The 17,461-nt window shown below is 44.7% G+C and overlaps 1 long non-coding RNA gene across 1 annotated transcript; it reads left to right on the plus strand.

The window, feature by feature from the left end:
• The first annotated feature begins 383 nt into the window (after positions 1–383).
• Positions 384–6,631, plus strand: LOC149355739 (uncharacterized). The gene is made up of 3 exons (XR_016291572.1): positions 384–604; positions 1,411–1,591; positions 5,650–6,631. It is a non-coding gene; the product is annotated as an uncharacterized LOC149355739 (long non-coding RNA).
• Positions 6,632–17,461: the final 10,830 nt, after the last annotated feature.

A 17,461-nucleotide genomic window follows, 5' to 3' on the forward strand; every position in this document is an offset into this window, starting at 1 on the left:
GCAGCCGTGCAGCGGCTGCGGCTTTCCTGGCCCCAGATGCGTCGCCTGTAGCTGCCCGGCATGCTGCCCGGTTTTCCAAGCTTTCGTTCGCAGCGCCGCCAGAAACAGATGCTTGTGAGTAGTCGCATTTTTTCACCGCAATCATTCCAATTTGCTGACTTTGTAATTGAAACAAAATATTTTGTCGTTTAATGCAACAAGTTTGTGGCAAAAAGGGCTTTATCAATTCTTTTTTTAACGCGTGTAAAGTTAGGCGACATTAGCGCCACTTTTCCGTTCGGTGGCGGCGGATTGCGAGTCTCATGTTGGCCGCGCGCTACACTATCTTTTTTAGGACGCTGAAACGACTCTTTGTTGGCGGGGTGCGACGGTTGTGGTGTGGTTGCGTTTCTTCAGTTTGTTTGTGTTAAATGTGCGGCCTCGTTAGTGTTGTGGTAGTGTGACTGAACTCGGAAGGTGACAGATGGCTCCAGTGCTGCGGAAGACGTTCTTACGCGCACGCAGTGCTCAAAAACTGCTCTGACGTACTGCACGCAACCACGCCGAGAGCGGCCGGCGCCCGATGCCCGATAGAAGAAACGGCTTGCCGTGAACGTTGACAAATGTAAGTACAGAACTGGAAAATGACTTCTGCGATGTGTCGGGGGTATGATTGAGGGCTGCGAATGCATTTGGGTTGGTCTTCACGTCTTGTTCGCAGTGAGGTGCAAAATGCGGGCACCACGCGATCGTTTGCAGAGAGAAGGTGTTCTGACACGCTCGCTTGCCAACTATGCAACTTTTAACCCGCCGCCTCACGCTGTTTGCGTCAGCTCCTCGGCGCAGGAGTTATGTGATAGAATTTGGTTGCACGCCGAGAACTATGGGGTGCTGCTTGATTCGTTATTCCGACTGAACAGGAGCAGCGCGTGAAAAGGAGACCATAAGAACGAAAAGTGCTTGTAGCGGCGTGCGTCTTTTGATTCTGCTGCCTGAGTGTTTACTGGATAAGGAGCATTGCCCGTTCTACGTCGCAGTCACATCAAGTGCTGTGTTTCTTGATAGTTCTGGTCAACGAAACGACGATTAAAAATAGCAGAACCATTCCATTGCAGTGCAGCTGAGGTAATCGCACAATGGAAGGTTTGTTGTCATTTTATTTTTTTACGTTCACTACATTTATGTCATTCCCCCATTTTCAGTCTGAAGCGATAAAAGTATAACGTGATTCACGAATAATAGCTTTAAGAAAAGTATGACAAGCTTTGTAAACCATTTTTTTGCTAACTATTGGAGGCATAGGTAATTAATAATTAGCCTCCACTCATGAACACATTGGACTGAACAGCTAGAGGTTTTAATGGGATGTGGCTTCTGTGATGTTTATGAAAGCATGGCTCTAATGCAGCCTTTCTTCAAATGCACCCGCAGTAAAGCCCTGTACAGCTGCTCCACCGGTATCATCACGCTACTTTTGCACCAGCTTTCATCTGTCATCGAGCCAATGCTACCTCAACCAGAGGCAAATGACATCAAGACCTGCTGGTTCAGCCTATCAGCCATTGACACTGGATATCAAGCATGTGCCACTTGTAAAAGGATAGGTAGACAAGTGGGTATATTTTCCTTGTCTTTTTTAGCCTGCCAAAAATCTTCTGGTCCAGGCTCCCTCTCTCTTTCGTTTTTTTTTCTTTTAAAAGAGGACCAAGAGAAAGGGAAAAGATATTGCGGGCGTCATGAAAGCACTCCCCTAGTCAAGTGCATTGTGTTATAGTGTGAAATGCTTTCTATAGTTTTTTCCCTCATGCCTCTCGTGCTTGGAAATCTTGACCACTGTATAGACCAAATTAAAACAATTATCTGCTTCATGACCTTTATACAGCAGTCTAAAAGCAGCAAATAAATTTTATAGGTTTACTTCAGCAGTACCTACCTCTTACAAGGTATGGCATGTTTGAAGTGAACCAGTGATGTGATAGGCATGGCCTAACGGGCAATGCATAATTGAATATTGGCGTTCAAGTGGAGCACTCTGCTTTAGAAGCATATTTGTTGCTAGCATCAATAATTGATACCTTACCAGGTTATCCTTGCATTACATGAAACCCTGCAAAGCTTATATTTTAGCTGTACAGAAGAAAGGTGCTTATTCGATGTCATGAGCATTGCTGAGGTTTTCTTTCACACTCCCTTTGTCACAACTGACTGCACTGTACAGTTGAAATGCATTTGGAATTGAGTATTGGTGCATTGTTTTTTTTATTCATGCCGACGTTCAGTTACTGATTGCATTACACTAGCTGAACCTAAGTCAACAAATATTGCTGTGACCTTAACAAGACCCCTGGCTTTACTTGAACCGATGCATTTGATGTTGCCTTTCTCCCGTGCCATCAAGGTTTGTAATAAGCTGTGTAAACAACTTTTCTTTCTCGAGGTATTTAGTGCTGCAATTAGTGACAGGTAATTTCCTAAAGAACAACCTAAGTGCACATTTTTATCTTCTTTGGAACACTTGTTTGCTTGTTTCCCTTGTATTCTTAACTTAAACAGATATGAGCAGGCCTCAGCACTAGAGGGATGTGCTGCGGGACAAATAAAAGACTACCAGTCCAGCTGCTCCCTTAGGGGCACGTTTCTGAGGCTTTTATCGCTTGTAGTTCTATGCAGCTTTACTTACAAGTATTGTATCTGACGCAGTGTGTGCCTTAATATTTTGATTCATTTGCTTTAGAGTGTGCCACTCTTGCCCTGACGAACTTGCTCACCTTTGTACTCTTTGTTCATACATTTTCCCCTAACACCTGGTATAGCTCCAAATGATACATTATCTACAGCAACATGTGCATTATATTGCAATGTCTTTGTGCCATCACTTTTGAAAACAAAAGCTGCCTGAATTTTTGTGCAGACAAATCAGAAACACAAAATAATTTTTATATTTTATGGCCTGCATGTTATCTTCATATGACTGGAATGGCTAAATATCTCTTCGTGGTAGCCTAATTTGGTCATCATCATCATCAGCCTGACTACACCCACTGCAGGGCAAAGGCCTGTCCCATGTCTCTCCAATTAACCCTGTCCTTTGTGACTTGCCGCCACTGTATCCCCGCAAACTTCTTAATCTCATCCGACCACCTAACTTTCTGCCGTCCCCTGCTGCGTTTGCTTTCTCTTGGAATCCACTCCGTTACCCTTAAGGACCAGCGGTTATCTTGCCTTCGCATTACATGCCCTGCCCAAGCCCATTTCTTCTTCTTGATTTCAACTAAGATGTCATTAACCCGCGTTTGTTCCCTCACCCACTCCGCCCTCTTCCGATCTCTTAACGTTACACCTATCATTTTCCTTTCCATAGATCGCTGCGTTGTTCTTAACTTAAGCTGAACCCTCTTTGTTAGCCTTCACGTTTCTGCCCCATAGGTGAGTACCGGTAGGATACAGCTGTTGTATACTTTTCTCTTCAGGGATATTGGTAAGCTACCAATCATGATCTGAGAGAATCTGCTATATGCGCTCCACCCCATTCTTATTCTTCTAGTTATTTCCCTCTCATGATCCGGATCTGCGGTCACTACCTGCCCTAAGTAGACATATTCTCTTACTACTTCCAGCACCTCGCTACCAATTGCGAACTGCTGTTCCCTTGCTAGGCTGTTGAACATTACTTTGGTTTTCTGCATGTTAATTCTTAGCCCCACCGTTCTGCTCTGCCTGTCTAACTGGTTGATCGTGCTTTGCAGTTCTTGTCCTGAGTGGCTTAGCAAGGCAATGTCATCAGCGAATCGCAAATTACTCAGGTATTCTCCATTAACTCTTATCCCTAACTGTTCCCATTCCAGTCCCCGGAATACCTCCTGTAAGCAGGCATTGAAGAGCATTGGCGAGATCATGTCTCCCTGCCTGACACCTTTCCGTATTGGAATTTTATTGCTGACTTTATGGAGAACTATAGTAGCTGTGCAATCGTTATAAATATCTTCCAATATTTTCACATAACACTCTTCCACACCCTGATTCCGCAATGCCTGCATGACAGCTGAGGTTTCCACTGAGTCAAATGCTTTCTCGTAATCAATGAAGGCTATATATAGGGGTTGGTTATATTCCGCGCATTTTTCTATCACCTGATTGGTAGTGTGAATGTGGTCTATTGTCGAGTATCCTTTACGAAAGCCTGCCTGATCATTTGGTTGACTAAAGTCCAAGGTTTTCCTGACTCTATTAGCGATTACCTTAGTAAATACCTTGTAGGCAACGGACAATAAGCTGATTGGTCTGTAATTCTTCAAGTCCTTGACGTCTCCTTTCTTATGAATTAAGATAATGTTAGTGTTCTTCCAAGCTTCTGGTACTCTCGAGGTCACAAGGCACTGCGTATACAGGGTGGCTAGTTTTTGTAGCACAATCTCTCCTCCATACTTCAACAAATCTGCTGTTACCTGATCCTCACCAGCTGCTTTCCCTCTTTGCATTGCTCCTAAGGCTTTCTTTACTTCCTCCTTCGTTACTGGCAGGATGTCCCATTGCTGTGCTCGACTGCCTCCCTCAGTAACTTGATGATTACATTCGCTACTGTATAGATTTGTGTAGAATTCTTCGGCTAATTCAACTATCTTATCCATATTGCTGATGACATTGCCCTGTTTGTCTTTTAGCGCATACATCTGGTTTTTACCTATGCCCAGTTTTCTCCTCACTGATTTTAGGCTACCTCCGTTCCTTAGAGCATGCTTGATTTTCTCCACGTTAAACTTTCTTATGTCGGCTACCTTGCGCTTATTTATTAACTTCGATAGATCTGCTAGTTCTATCCTGTCTGTGGAGTTAGAAGTCCTCATGCTTTGGCGTTTCTTAATCAGATCTTTAGTCTCCTGAGATAGCTTGCTGGTATCCTGTCGAACCATCCTACCACCTACTTCTGCGGCGCACTCTGTAACGATAGCTGTAAGATTATCATTCATTGTTTCAACACTGCGGTCGTCTTCTTCAGTTAAAGCGGAAAATCTGTTTTGCAGCGACAGTCTGAATTCCTCTACCTTCCCTCTTAATGCTAACTCGTTAATAGCCTTTCGCTTCACCAGTTTCCTCCGTTCCCTCTTCAAATCTAAGCTAACACGAGACCTTACCATTCTGTGGTCGCTACAACGGACCTTACCGAGGACCTCCACATCATCTACGATGCCAGGGTGTGCACACAGTATGAAGTCTATTTCATGTTTAGTCTCACCATTGGGGCTCTTCCATGTCCACTTCCTGTTTGCTCGTTTGCGGAAGAAGGTATTCATAATCCGTAAACTATTTCTATCTGCGAACTCTACTAATAACTCTCCCCTACTGTTCCTAGAACCTATAGTCACCTACCGCCTTGTCTCGAGCCTGCCTAATTAGGTGTAACACGTTAATGTCAGTTCCTGTGAATATCATTCAGTCTTCGAATGTGGGGGCAGAATTGAACACAACAGCATGTTATAGCTTTTTCTTGTTCAAGGACGCATTACATTTAGTTCTAGTCTTGTGACTGCTGCTTATGCTATTACTCAGCAGCCTTATCAAACTCACTCGGAGTGCTGCATTTTAGTGCACATTTAACTGATTGTTGCTGCTCCGTGTTTGATTCTATTAGAAGTTACTATAACTGTATACTTTGAATGTTTTCTTGTGCAGTTCTCTTGCTGCTGCATTCTGCCATGGAGAAGGCTACCTGTTCGTGCACACGTCTCATCACTAGGACGCTACCTCTTCCACTGGTGATGCAGACAAGTAACGACAGGGTTAATTGGAGAGGCATGGGAGAGGCCTTTGCCCTGCAGTGGGCATAGTCAGGCTGATGATGATGATGAACAACAAGCAGGCTGCCTGATATTGAGGACAAGTGTCAGGATAGTGCACCAACAAAGTCTCTTAAGCATTTCTGTGCTGATGCATTTTTATTAAAATCAGCTCATAGCTTAATATCTACATCCATGGGGACATTTAGCATATGTTTGGCATTTGTTTGACTTTTAATTCGCTAGTGTTTGCAGCCTTTAATGTTCGTCTTAAGACAGTGTAAGCATTGTTTCACTGTGTGGGATTTTTTAGCTGTTTTGGAGAGATGTGTGTGTATGCATGCAGTTTTTTTCCACGGGTTTGTTATGTGGCTCATGGAACTTTCATGTTACAGAAGAAATTATTTCGTTTCTGTGTTGTACAGGAAAGTGAGCAGTATTTATATGCACCATGTGTTTCAGGGAAGAATAAGTAGTTTTCAAAAATATGGCTTTTGCTGCATAATATTACCAGTGTTAGCAGACACCAGAAAGCCGGTGAGGTGTATTTAGTAAGCTGATTAACTAATTTCTGATAATTAACTTTTTAACTAACACAGGTTTGCAACTGGTTGCAGTTAGAGACTTTTAGCCAGTTGTTCGTAGTAGCCATATCAGTTTCTGGAATGTACAAAACATGATTACTTTCGCCGCTGTGGCTCGACAAAATTTGGCTGCATCGTGCGAAAATACATGCGCTTTTGAAAGCACACAGGGAAAGAAACCCCTCCAGTGCATGTAACTGCTACAAATCTCTAATGGCAACTAGACGCCTAACTCTGATAGTGAAGGAATCATATTCTTAGCAGTAAGAAACACACACAACACCAAGACACACACACACAGGACACCCGCTAGACTTCAACTATCTTTACTGGACACTTGTACAACATAAATATGTATCACTGAGCACACGCAGGTGCCTCGTCATCCGCAACAGGTCTAACTACGCCCTGCCCTCTCCTGCAAGGCATACGGTTGCGCCGATAAACAATCTCTTTTTCTGCCAACACCAGGGAGGGAGTGCTTACACATGTCACCCGCCTCTTGAATACGAAAGACTTCGATAATTTTTCTTTCTTTTTTCTCGGCTCCCAGGCCTTTCGTATTCAAGAGGCGGGTGACATGTGTGTAAGCACTCCCTCTCTGGCATTGGCAGAAAAAGGGATTGTTTATCGGCGCAACCGTATGCCTTGGAGGAGAGGGGAGGGCGTAGTTAGACCTGATGCCGATGACGAGGCACCTGCGTGTGCTCAGTGATACATATTTATGTCGTACAAGTGTCCAGTAAAGATAGTTGAAGTCTAGCGGGTGTCCTGTGTGTGTGTGTGTCTTGGTGTTGTGTGAGTTCTTACCGCTAAGAGTATGATTCCTTCAAGCCGTTACCAACTAGCCCAACTTAATGTTTTAACAAAGTTTCTGATAGTGAAAAGGTTCATTAATAAAAATTAGCTAACCAGCTTATTACGTAAGACTCTTCACAAGTTTTCTGGTGCCTGCCAACACTGGTAATACTATGCTGAAAAAGCCATACATTCATCTCAAAATACCTGTTTTTTGAAAATTACTTAGTCTTCCCTGAAACACCTCGTATATATGTAAGAAAAACCTAACGGGATTTAATTGACGATGTTTTGGTTGGAGGGCCAGTCGTTTTCAAGTGTACTACAGCATTTGAAGCGCACAGCTTTTGTTTCGAATGCTATACTATACTCGAAAAAGGCTGGTCCTCCAGCCGAAACATCGTGAATTAAAACCTGTTATGTTTTTCAATTGCTGTGTGTCAGTCATTGTTACTCAGAGGGAACTGAGGGGAAGCGTGCCGAAGGCAATATTCTGTTTCTCTATTGTTCTCCATAAAATATTTTGATGCATCATGCATGTGTTGTAGCGCGTATGTACACTTGTGCACAATAAATGTAATAATTTGCATTTTGCTTCTATTATTCTTTAAGCACTCCAGGATAGTGTTCACAAAATGATTTTGAAGTGATAAAACTATGTTGGTAAAAGTGTTGTACTGTGTAGTTAACATACACTTTTCCAAAAGTTGATGTAGGAATTATACTTTCTTCGTACTTGAGTCTTTTGAATAACGGTGGCCAATTGTCGGAAGACCGTTGATAGGGCATTGGTAGACATTGTCGGTATGTGGTTGATAAGAAGTGTAAAGACTTTCTATGTACTTGAGTCTTTTGGATAACGGTGGCCAATTGTCGGAAGACCGTCAATAGGGTGTTGGTAGACATTGTCGGTAAGGGGTCAGTAGGAAGTGTATACAAACTCGATAAGGGGATGATAGGAAGTATAAAGACTTTCTATGTACTTGAGTCTTTTGGATGACGGTGGCCAATTGTCGGAAGACCGTTAATAGGGTGTTGGTAGACATTGTCGGTAAGGGGTCAGTAGGAAGTGTATACAAACTCGATAAGGGGATGATAGGAAGTATAAAGACTTTCTATGTACTTGAGTCTTTTGGATATCGGTGGCCAATTGTCGGAAGACGGTTGATAGGTTGTTACTACAATGTACAAAGGCGTTTAAAAGACTTTCTATTCAATGTTGATAGGTTCTATTAACAATTGTCGAAAGACTTTCTAAAGAATGTTACTAAAAATTTTTGTAAGGGTAATGGGGAAATAGCGTTAGCGTACGAACGCAATCGGCAGTTTCGGCTTTTGCGCCCTTAGCGTGAAAACAAGGCGGCGTCCTTCCAAGCAAGAGCCGCCCGCTTCAGCCAATTCAGCAGTCCTTGCGATTCCGGTCGGCATGTTTACCGGCAACTACTGGTGTTGTTGCTTTTCGCTGTGACTTACCTTGCTTCGACGATAAAGTTTAAGCTGCAATTCAGCCTAGTTTTTGAGATACGCTCTCGATTCTGGAGCGCGAAAGCCTAATGAAACCTCCAGCTACACTGCTACTGTCTGCAACTGCCCGAAACGCAGCCGAAACCTAGCACAACCGTCCGGAACGAAACAAAAATAGATTTGGAGGTTATTCGCGGTGTTTTATAGACTTAAATGAAGTAAAGGGAGTTTATATTAAATCTGCAAATATTTTTTGAACATTAGACGTCATGTGATGGGAAATATTCTTGCTGTCAAAGATACGAAACTACTGCTGCTAGTGAATCAGCAGTGGTAAATTGTCGCTTCTCGGAGTGAATGAAAGCACCGCCGACGAAAGTGCCGGCGGCGTTTTGCGTTTCTTCGAGCAACTGTACGCACTTTTTTAGGCCCCGCCCTAATGCGAAATGTCGCCACGGGAGAATACCATCCCTAATCTAATCCGTCTACGTAACATTCCTCCGCCCCCTGCTACGCTTGCCTTCTCTTGTAATATATTCCGTTATTATTAAGGACTAACGGTTATCTTGCCTTTTATTCTGCGTGATTCTGACTGGGATATCATTAACTCGCGTTTGTTGCCGGGCCCGCTCTGCGCTTAACGTTACAGCTATAATTTTCCTTTTCATAGCGCGCTGCGTTATCCTCAGTTTAAGTTGAACCCTTTTCGTTAGCCTCCACGTATCTGCCCGATTGGTGAGTGCCGGTGAGATAGAGCGGTTATGCACTCTTCTTTGGCGGGATAAGGATAAACTGCCATTCTGAGAGAACCTGCCAAATGCACTCCACATCATTCATATTTTTCTAGTTATTTCACTGACGTGATCCGAATCTATGTCGCTACCTGCCCTAAGTAGTCGTATTCCCTTACCATTTCGAGCGCCTCGCAACCAACTGTAAACTGCTGTTCCCTTCCGAGACTGTCGAACACCACTTTGGTTCTCTGCATGTGAAATTCAGACCCACCGTTCTGCTCTGCCCGTCTAATACCGCTGTCCAGCGCGCAAAATAAAGTGCACTTACGCACAGTGCGCTTCAGCACCTCGAGTGCACTTTACTGTACGCGGCACTAAACGAGAAAGTGGAATGTGTTCGCAATTTGAGAATGGCGGCCTGGTAAAAAGAAATAAGGGTTTAACGCAGTTAAACCGAGGAGACCTGCGAAAGCAGGTGTTCATTCTTCAATTGGAGTGGGCACTTATACTCCGCGTTAGAGGTGTGGCATGATATTGTCACGTTGTAGTGACGGCAGTCCAGCGGTCAGGAAGACACTAACAAGTCTTACAAACAAAGCTCTTTATTTGGGCTGACTTGCGCCCGCAAAAGAACTTAATCACTCGGCGGCGGCGTAAGCAACAAGCGTGCTCGTCAGTCGTCGAACTACGAATACCCGCTGCTCGCGGCATCGTTCAATTTAAAGCCGGCAAGGAAACTTCGAGATAACAGGTCGAGATCATCTAGAGTAATCTAGAAACACGTAGATGCAGCTGTTCATGGCTGTGAACAATCGAGATAAGTCCGGTTGCTTCTCGCGTCACGAACAAAAATGATAACACCCCTTTTTTGCGGCCTTGCGCGAACGAACGGACGCTGCAATGTTACGTGGCAATATCTTTAGTGGGTTAATGCCCATGTATGCTGAATTGGTGATTCCTACTTTCCTATCCCACGGGTGGCTGTTTCTATCCCAGCCACCCGTAGAGATTTTGCGGCCCATGTTGCTCTTCCGAGCAACCTCTCAGAGATGGCACGACGCTAGTGCGTACTTACCCGAGTTACTACGCGAGTATCTACCCGGGTTCTTAGGCAACAGCGGCTAAGGTCGTTTTGTAGCCGCTTCGCCACGAGCATACGCGACGAGCCGAGCTGGGCTCCAGTAGTGTTGCTTTCGCAACAATAAACAAACTGACGTCATGCGTCGCCATAGCAACAGAGAGGCTGACATCACACCATCTTTTAGGCTCGGTGGCGGCTCCTTGAAGAGCAGGGGGGTCCACGGACCACGCGACGGGCGGTTAGACCTGGCGTACTATTGCTTTCGCAATAAAACTACATTTTTCGCAATGGCGGTTTGCAACCGTAACCTCCAGAATTATGCTCATTTAGAGGAGCAGAGCAACAATAATGAATATAAGTAAATTTTCAGCCATAACCGCATAATTGTTTTTTTATGATGATAGTGTAGTAAGTCAGGACAAGTTCCAAAGACTTCCAGAATGTAGGCAACAAACACCATGGCGAACTACAGCGTGTTTCAGTGATGTTTGTTTTTGCAAGTCGCAATCATAAAACCACTGAACAAATAAAAAAATATATGTAGAAGACAAAATAAATTTGAATTATATGTTGCATATTATGCACAAAAATGAGTGTGTCAAGGCCACATACTCTGCCCACAAAGTGTGTTTTGTGAACATACTCTGACCTGAGTGCGCACTTCGGCGAGTGCACTTATGTTGTGCCATTTAGCTGGGATAGAGTGTACTCTTAGCAAGTGGCACTCTTTGTAAGTGCAATTTATTTTGCGCGTTTGACAGGACTATAAGACATGATCATGCTTTAGAATTCATCTCCTGTGTGTATTAAGAAGCCAGTGCCATCAGCGAATCGTAGATTACTAGAGTATTCTTTATTTCTTATCCCCACCTGCTCCCAATCCAGGACTCTGCACACCTCCTGTAAACACGCGATGAATAGCATAGGTGAGATAGTGTCTGCCTGCCTTACACCCTTCCTTATTAGAATTATATTGATTATTTCTTGGGGGACTAAGTTGGCTCTGCAGACTCGCAAGGCGAGTCTCTGTCGGTAGTGAAGGGGAACAAGAATTCCTCCCCAGACGCCTGCGTGCGGACCCGGAGGTGGCTGCCGCGCCATATTCGGCGGAAATAAATGTTCTTCCTCCTCCTCCTCCTCTAAAAATAAGATTTTTGTGGTATAAATAGTAAAAGTATCCAAATTTTTTCGAGCCACAACTCTAAGGGTAATCGCGTTTTCTAACTTCTAAAAAACTGATATGGCTACTCCTAACTGGTGGCTACAAACCTCTGTTTTCAACCAGGTGCCTGTCTGTCACAGTTTAAAAGACAATTATCATAAATTTGTAATGTGGTTAAATAGTTAACGCTGATCATCTGTTTTGTGAGGTCCGCCAAAAGAGGTATTATTATGCCACAGAAGCGATCTTCATTCCTGAAAAGGCCAATTAAAAAAAAATTCTGCTTCACATTAGCTGAAACGCCTGGTATAGAGGGGTTGGTTATATTCTATGCCTTTCTGCACAGAAAGTACCTGCTCAACCATAATTTTTTTCATCAGCCTATGAGTGTTTTTCTTCAGCCGTGGTTTTCCCTTGTTGCATCGTGACGTCATGTCGTGATGAGAGCACTGCAATCGGAAGGCATGAGCTTCAAAATATTAGCAACTCATGCTTTACCTCGCCTGGTAATGCCACCCTGTCCACTCTCAAGGCTTCGCGTATTACAGCTGCATTCCACACATATTACCACAACCCCGGTTGTTTATGGCAAAGCAAGACTCAGTATTCAAAAATAATCATTAGTGTTTAGAATGAATCAGCAGCATCAGCTAATATTTCCTTTCGCACGTCAATGACATATGAGCGTGACTTATGCGTCCAGAATTTGGTTAATCACCAGAAGAATAATGTGTGGTGTATACTTGAAGAAAACAGCGCAGCAAAAGGGACAAGAGAGAAGACGGGACAGGCGCTGACTAGCAACTGACTAGAATCTCGCCCAACTAGCCGTTTTACTGAATGTATGGCGTGCACAATCATAACCGCAGGCTATCGAAAGCATAAATAAACATCACACAATAAGTGATCACAAAATGAACAAGGGAAGAGAAAACCTCAGGTTGCTAGAGCCAACGTTTCGACAAGGGGACTTGTCTTCGTCTGGGCAAAGCGTTCATCATCGGCAGGGGTTAAATAGGGCCTTCGCTCCGAGGATGAAGGCCCCGGGTGGAGGAAGGAAAGTGGTGTGGGAGGGAATGCGTGTCAGGAAGGGGAGGGAGATGAATCTTGATTCGTTAAGCTGCAGTAGTGGAAAAACTTATATCCGGGGGGTGTGTAATGAACAAAGGCTCTTAAGGGGCTGCGACGGGGGGGGGGGGGGGAGGCGCTGGGTGGACCTGTAAAACTCAGATAAGAGGATTAATAAGCGTGGCACAGGGAAATGAGAACAACCCTATCGAAAAACACAACAGAACTATCGTGTTGTAACGACACAAAACTGTGTTGTAGAAGAGAAACTTGTGTTGTACAACAGATATGTGTGTTGTACAGCTGTGTTGTCCAACACAATACTTTTATACAACACACTAACGTGTTGTATAACAGGAGACTGTCGTGTTGTTACGACACACTACCCTTTTGTACAACAGGCAGATGTGTTGTAAAAGACTGCCCTTTTGTACAACACAAGGCTGCCCTGTTGTTACAACAGACTATTCTGTTGTTCAGATATTGTTACAACAGGCTATACTCTTCTGTCACGAAAGAGTAACCGCATGACACCCCAGACTGTTATGTCATTGCTAAAGATGTACAACAAAATTTTCCTCTTTACCACGGCAACTGGAATGGTGAGCAGGTTTAATGACTTGTGGCCCACCCAGTTAAAAGTGTTTCATATTGCCTGGCCACGTCGCATGCACTCAATCTCATGTCTATAAAGCAATTGAGCTTGCAGAATAAGCTACTATTCCATTGCTATTGTGAGCAATGACTTGCAGAAAACAAGGTGTCATTAAAGGTTTCTTCATAAACTAACTTCGTCAAAATGGCGTACAGCTCCATGCAGTAAGGAGTCAGCGCACTCAAAGAAGCACAGTTAATCCACACTATAGTCATCACTTGTGCAATAGAGATCACTGCATGACTGCACACACACAATACATAGATGCCATTGCTGGTACCCAAGAGTTTTTTTTTATTCTCCTCACACTCAAAAATGAGTCCAAAGATACACTTAGCAAATATACATTTGGCAGCCACCCTTAATTGTAACTAGCAGTGAACACTTAGGCCATGTGTAGGCCTGCCTACATTTCAGAACAAATATGATTGTGCTGTATATAACTCAATGAATTGACAGTGAATGAATCACACAAACAATATAACACATTTACACAAAGATGAAGGTCATACAAGGTTGCATCATGAAAATTGCACATTGTGCCATCAACTACAGTTTGCATGATGTCAAACAGCATGCAGCGAATGGCTAATAAGAAGCGAAAACAGGATGGCAGGTATGCTGCTCTTGTCACTATCATTTAATCTTAGTGACCTAGGTGTTGTATCACAAAGGCAGAGGTTGGGTGGTAAACATAAAAAGAAAAAATGGACACAGATGAAGGTAGACTGGTGAACAATCTGGACCAAATAGGCTAAAACGGATTACCAGCAGCAAAAATGACTCACGAGAAAACAGGCTATAAATATCTGCTGTCAAGGACATAACTGTCCAGTACACATGAAGAATGATTTATGGATATTCTATACCTCCTATCATGCCCTCATTTGATCGCCACATGACAGCACCTGAGTCCAACTTCCACCTCCATGACTGGTTTGAGCCACTACAACTATGCCAAATAGCAGAGCTGCAAACAGCTCTCCGAAACAAAGAAAGGATTGCGGCTTCGACAGGCTATTCGCAAAAACGAAACAGATAGCGGGCAAAAACCCTATCGTCATTGTCGGGGACTTTAACGCTCATCATCCCGCATGGGGATACAAATATACGCAAATCAAGGGCAGAGAACTCTGGGACAGCATTCTCCACAATGAGCTCATCTTGATCACTGACCCCATCAAACCAACAAGACAGGGCAATAGCGTGAGTAGGGACACTACACCTGACTTAACACTCACCGGAGGCGAAATCACGGCAAGGTGGTGTAACACGGGGGAGGACCTAGGAAGCGACCACAAAATTATTGAGATCGTGGTAGAAGACGGACTGCCCACACTGAAACCCAAAAAGGTCGCAGCGGTAAATTGGGATCTATTCAGGGCGAACCTTCATACCCGAGACGCAATCAGGGACATAGAATCTTGGGGCACAGACATTCTCGCGGCAGTTAAAGAAGCCACCGAAGAGGTGGAAGCAGACGAAACACAAAAAGAGGTGGACAGGCGTATGTGTGGCGCAAGAAAAGGGAGCTAGAAGAAAAACTTGCTCAAAACAAGGGGAACAGAAACATACGTAAGCTCCTAGCCAAACAGAACAGAGATATCGAGGAGCACGCGCTGAACTTAACCAGACAAAACTGGGGTAGTATCTGCGAGCAGATGGACCGCAGAATCAGCAAAGCCAACACGTGGAAATGCTCAGACATCTCTTAGACCCGGACAAGACAAAGTATGAGGCACGACAACAACTACAGAAACTCGTATATAAATACGAAGGCACTAGCGATCAACTAATCTCTGAAGTGAGGGACAGGTACTTGAGGTGCACACCACCCACACCCCTCCCCGAGTACAAGGGCGCAGAGAATCCTCTTCTAGATGGGCCCATCACCATCGGAGAGGTTAGGGCGGAGTTGAGCATACTCAGAACTAAAACTGCGGCAGGTCCAGACAGAATCAGCAATCGCATGCTGAGGAATTTGGATGATGCATCAATTAGAAACCTAACAACGTACATGCAGGAATGTTGGGACAAGGGTCGAATCCCACCTGCGTGGAAAGAGGCCAACCTAGTCCTTATTCCAAAACCAGGTAAGAAACTAAGTATCGAAAACCTGAGGCCCATTTCGCTTACCTCATGTGTAGGTAAGCTAATGGAGCACGTTATTCAAACGAGGCTAAACAGATTCCTAGAAGAACAAAAACTTTACCCCGACACGATGATCGGATTCAGGACACATCTTTCTGCATGCGATGTTATGCTTCAACTTAAAGAACAAGTGCTAGACAACGAAACAGCTGATACCAGAGTAATAGTCGGCCTAGACATGGCCAAAGCTTTTGACAACGTTGACCACGCAGCCATACTAGAACGCTTAGAAACTCTAAATGTAGGGGGCAAGGTATACAACTACGTGAAGAACTGTCTTTCAAACAGAACAGTTACTATCAGCCTAGGAGGGAAGGAAGAGAAAGGCATAAGGCTGGGCAACAAAGGTACTCCCCAAGGCTCGGTCCTATCACCAACACTCTTCAACATTGCAATGATTGGCTTACCAGAGAAATTGGCGTGTATAGAAGGACTCAACCACACAATATACGCGGACGACCTCACCCTCTGGGTTACCAGAGGAAGTGACGCGCACATCGAAGGTACCCTCCAAAGAGCGATCGAGGAAATTGAGTCGTACCTGAAACAAGTAGGACTCAAATGTTCTGCCGAGAAATCGGAAGCGCTCTTCCTCGGCCCACAAAAGAGACAAAGAAAGCCCCATGGACATGGGATAATGCTAATGGTAAACGGGGACAAAATACCCTCAGTGGAGATGATTAGAGTACTGGGTCTTAGGATACAGACAAACGGTAAGAACACCGAAACGATACGAAAACTCGAATCGAGTGTAGGCCAGACGTGTAGGCTACTCAAAAGAATAGCAAATAAACACGCGGGAATGAAGGAGACAAATCTCTTAAGACTAGTTCAATCATTTGTAATCAGCAGAATCACATACGTGGCACCATACCTACGGCTAGCCAATGCAGAAAAAAACAAGATTGAAATCCTAATTAGGAAAGGCGTCAAAACCGCCCTGGGCCTCCCCCCGTACACATCCACCCAGAAAATTCTGAACATGGGGATTTCAAACACACTAGACGAGCTCATTGAGGCTACCAGAGTAGCGCAACAATAGCGACTCCTACGCAGCCATTCGGGGCTAAAAATACTAGAAAAGCTAGGCTTCGAACCTCGAGCGCGGCTCAAACACACGGAGAATATCCCAACAGACATAAGGAACAAAATCAGAGTCCCACCACTCCCAAGGAATATGCATCCGGTACACCATGAGGGTAGGCGAAAGGACAGAGCGAAAGCTGTGCAGAAAAAATTAGCCAATAGACAGGACGTGGTTTACACGGACGCGGCGGAATATGAAGGCAGAACGGGTTTCGTAGCCCTAGCGACCAGGGAGGGCGGAGACCGAGTCTCGTGCTGCAGCACCCAACAGAGAGATGCAACAGCGGCTGAGGAGGTAGCCATTGCGCTGGCTTTAACTCAACGGAATGTCAGGGTGATTATAACAGATTCAAAATCGGCTATCCGCAACTAAAACGCAGGCAGGGTATCTGTCGAAGCAGTCAAAATTCTGACTGCCGGCCCGACACCGGCCGAACTAATTAACCTTGTTTAGACTCCGGCCCACGAGGGTCTCCGGGGAAACGAGACAGCGCACGCATTGGCCCGAGGACTCACACACCGGGACCCCAATGCGGTCTCGTCGAGCAGAGAGCCCCTTCAGAGGGACGAGGAGCTGAACACGTACCAAGATATTCTTAGCCATTGCAGATTAGGAAGACAGACACTACCTGGAGGATGCATGGGCCTCAGCAAAAAGGAAGAGATCATATGGAGAAAGTTACAGGCGGGAGTTTTTCCGAACCAACTCGCACTAAGCAGATGGCATCCGGCAATCCAAGACCCGAGGTGTAAACAGTGTAATGAAATAGCAGACATGATCCACATGGTGTGGACATGCCCTAGCCACAACGAACCAGACAGGAATATAGAGTCCTGGGAGGCTTTAATGGCCAGCCAGAAAGAAGAACAAAAAGAAGTCATCCGTCTGGCCCTGGACACAGCTGAATCCCAAGGGATCCCAGCC

Source organism: Amblyomma mixtum, chromosome 3 (genome assembly GCF_055824585.1).
Source record: "Amblyomma mixtum isolate Tamu chromosome 3, ASM5582458v1, whole genome shotgun sequence".
Taxonomy (NCBI): Eukaryota; Metazoa; Arthropoda; class Arachnida; order Ixodida; family Ixodidae; genus Amblyomma; species Amblyomma mixtum.